Below are 3,561 nucleotides of genomic sequence, written 5' to 3'. Positions count from 1 at the left end.
GGGCCATTGCCCTACTTTTAAATGATCATTGTAAATGATCATTGTGGTTTCAAAACTTTTAACAAAAAGTCTTTCACCCACATAAAAAAAACTTATATTGCCTTTCTATTTCGTTTTAGAATTAACTAGGGAAGAGTCCCGCTTTGCGGGATTGGATCCGCTAGAAAAACCTGTCTACGGTCAAAATGAAGATAGCAATAACAGAAAAAGAAATAAACAAAAAACACAAACGGAAAAACCATTTCTTTTTCAACTAAATACAAACTTGAATTTCACATAAAAAAAATAGACCCTCATTTTTCATCAATGTATATAATGTAAAGTTTTGGCGACACTTTCTGTTGGTGTAGTCTTGCTCTTTGACATCTATACCCTTGGAGACATGGTTATACTATTGACTCATTTCAGATTCCATGTCTAGTGATTCGTGCTTTAAGTCGATGAGTTTTGGTGTATCCTGCGTGGTGAAACACAAAGTTTAGAATGTTGAATTTTGTAAAAAATACATATCTAATATAAGAGATAACGACTCACCATAATTGAATTATGGGAGGCGTTTGCACCTGGACCTAACGGGAAAGACCTGAAATTTTGATAAAAATTAGTCAGTTTTGTACTTTTATGAACTTGTTTGCTATAGCATCCTACTTTAAATTTTTCTTGTTACAGTTTTGTACTTTGAAAAAATATATTCAAATATAGGAATGTCATGCAAATTGAAATTTATATTTATTGCTAAAATTAGGTAAATTTATTAAAGTACAATGTCCTAATAAGAAAAAAAACAGTACAATGCTATAATTAGTAGATTTTTCCAAGGACAGTGGCTTATTAAGAAATAAACTGAAAAAACAGGATGTTATATGTTACTATTTATTTCATTTGGACTTATAAATTAAAATAAAAACTAAAAATCATGCAAGAAAATCAGAATAAACATCATTAAAAAAAATAATATTACTATATTAGTTAACATGTTGTACGACCTGTTTCAAGATTCTTTATTTGGATAATTTATGATTTCCTTGACAGCATGTTGTACGCTCTCTGTAGAAACAAAAGAAAACTCTCATTAAAATGAACAGATTTTAGATGAAAATGGAACTTCAGAAATCACTTCATCTGTTTAACTAACCTACAACCCATTTTTGTTAGGGAATGTGGAGTCATAGGTTGTCTTTCAGGTGTGCCATTCCCATTTCTTCCCTGAAACGACATAGTAAACTTGTCAGCAATTGATAAATATACAAATCACTAACAAAATTCATTTATTATAACTTCTAATCATAATTTCAAGATATTGAAGAAACAATAAATGCAATATGCGATCAATGTGAAAGCCCTAATTGCGATCAATCAATGGTTTCTTGTTCAATTGGTGTTCCTCTTTTGACAAGTTCATGATGAAATAAGCTAAATCAAACTGAATTAGGATAAAATCAAAAAAATTAATTTTAGGTATATCAATCAACAGCCTAAAATGCAATTGAAGTAAAAAGGGGAATTGGATAATTTCGTAACAGACCTCATAAACTGGTTCATGAATCCATACAAATATGATACCACCGTCCTCCGCATTCTCCACATTATGGCCGCATGTTGAAATGCAATGTGCCTGAAAAGTTAAAAAAAATGGATAAATATGATCAAGATTCATTTATGAGTCAGTAAAAGATATAAAGTACAAACATCATCACAGTTAAAGGAATCACAGTTAAAAGACCAGACATTTAAACCGGAATCACAACTGAAGGGATGCAAAAATCATTTATAATTGAGGAAAGTCCGATGAAAATTTACCTTCTGTGTTCAAGTATCAAATTCTACTGACACATTATATATTTGTAAAAAATCTTTAGCCTATATTCCGTGAGCTGGATCATAAGTTGCAAACACCGCCTCCGTTTTTCTCCCAATACATTAGCTCTGTTAATCACAAATTTGCCATTGTTAAAAAAACTGTAGCAAGAATTTCCTACAGTCAACATATGTAACAGATCAACAAATTCAATGCCTTTTTAACCTTACCAGATTGAAGTAGGTGTGTCTGTATTTACTAATCGAATAAAAATCAAATTAACTTATCAACAAATTCAATGGCTTTTTAACCTTACTATCTTTGTTAGATGGATTCCTGTTATGAACTTGTTAAAATTAGTCAAATCTTTTTGGTTATTAATTAATGAGGTTTATAAAAAAACATACAAACCACCAACACATAAATGCATCTCTGTATCATTTATTAGACAATTATCTAGCCAACCCTCTGAAGATTGATCCAGACCCTCTTAAGCAGGTCCAGATGCAGGAGTATCATCTGAGAAACAATGCAAAAGTTTCACAAATTAATACAATAATCTTATCATATATTTGGATTATGGTTCTTATAAGAGTTAAACCTGTGAATCCATCAACCCATTGATTAATATCAGATAAAGTTCCATTCAAAGAAGCTTCCCTCTCCTGATCATAAAAAAAAAATATAAAAAAAAAACCATTTTACAACCTGTGGTCAAAAGACGTGTCAGTAATCGATATACCTGATGGAATGGATTTGCTGTTTATGGCGTTCCTCCTCCGTCAAATTAACAAAAGCACGATGTACAGAGCTGGAACCTTTCAGCTGGTGGCATATCAGTGTATCAAAAAATAAGCAAGAAAGCAACAAAATCAAACCTCGGAAGCAGACATTCAGCGAGAGAAGTTTCTGGGAGGTGGAGAATCGGACGAAACTCAATTGCAAGGCCTAATCGCCGATCAGGCCTAATCCGCCGATCAATCTTTTAGACAATGCTGAAAAATCTTCTGAATCATCACCGGTCGACATCTTCTCATCATCACAATTTCATAAATCTATAATTCATGGACCCTAATTTGACCCCTGGCATACCCCCTTAAACCAACGAAAAACCACAGTTAATAACCAAATCTGCCAAAAAAATAAGAAGAAGAAGAAGAAGAAGAAAGGTGAAGAGGAACATGTGATGGATTTAAAAAGAGAGGAGCAGGGCATACCGGTTGGACATCCTTGAAACTTACCTGGAGCGGTGGTGGAAGGTTCGGAAAGAAGAAAGAGATGGAGCGGTGGAAGCATCGGACACGTATCGCTTTGGATAATAGAAGCGGACACGTATATAAGCGGAAGCGGTGGAAAACAGAGGGCATCACATAAGCCCATTCTCTTAAACCCTAGCCAGCAAGTTTGGAGGCGGTGGGATAAAAAAAATAAGAAAAAATGAAATTGATGTTGGTCCAATCAGAGCCAAGAACTGTTCAAGTGGACCTTTAGAATTAGTAAGTATATATATAATTTACCCAATTTTATTAAAGAAAATAGAAAAACAAAATAAATAATCCATTGGCCCCGCTTTTCTCTGTCTCCCCCCCCCCCCCCCTCTCGATTACTTGAAACTCAAAAACACACACACATACACTTAAACATCTCTCTCTCTACCGACGTTCATCATCATCCTCAAAAAGCTTCTTTTCTTCCCTGTAGAACAGTTGATTCAACTCGAATTCAGAGGCAAAATAAGATAGATGTATCTAAACAATGTTGTT

General features: G+C 33.6%; 1 long non-coding RNA gene across 8 annotated transcripts; it reads right to left on the bottom strand.

Annotated features, from left to right (window-relative positions):
- Nucleotides 1-228: 228 nt before the first annotated feature.
- LOC145108347 (uncharacterized) lies at nt 229-3,346 on the bottom strand. 8 transcript variants are annotated; one of them, XR_013708208.1, is made up of 9 exons: nt 3,016-3,346; nt 2,541-2,893; nt 2,400-2,463; nt 1,801-2,317; nt 1,526-1,615; nt 1,136-1,206; nt 987-1,047; nt 535-583; nt 229-457 (listed from the first exon to the last, which is right to left on the bottom strand). It is a non-coding gene; the product is annotated as an uncharacterized LOC145108347 (long non-coding RNA). The 8 variants fall into 8 exon arrangements; XR_013708211.1 differs by having other exon boundaries at nt 2,541-2,609; nt 2,677-3,345; XR_013708207.1 differs by having other exon boundaries at nt 3,040-3,345.
- Nucleotides 3,347-3,561: the final 215 nt, after the last annotated feature.

Source organism: Lactuca virosa, chromosome 4, assembly GCF_052849685.1.
Source record: "Lactuca virosa cultivar CGN04683 chromosome 4, Lactuca_virosa_CGN04683_v6, whole genome shotgun sequence".
Lineage (NCBI taxonomy): Eukaryota > Viridiplantae > Streptophyta > Magnoliopsida > Asterales > Asteraceae > Lactuca > Lactuca virosa.
The sequence above is the reverse complement of the archived record's forward strand: the minus strand, read 5'-3'. Positions and strand labels throughout refer to the sequence as shown.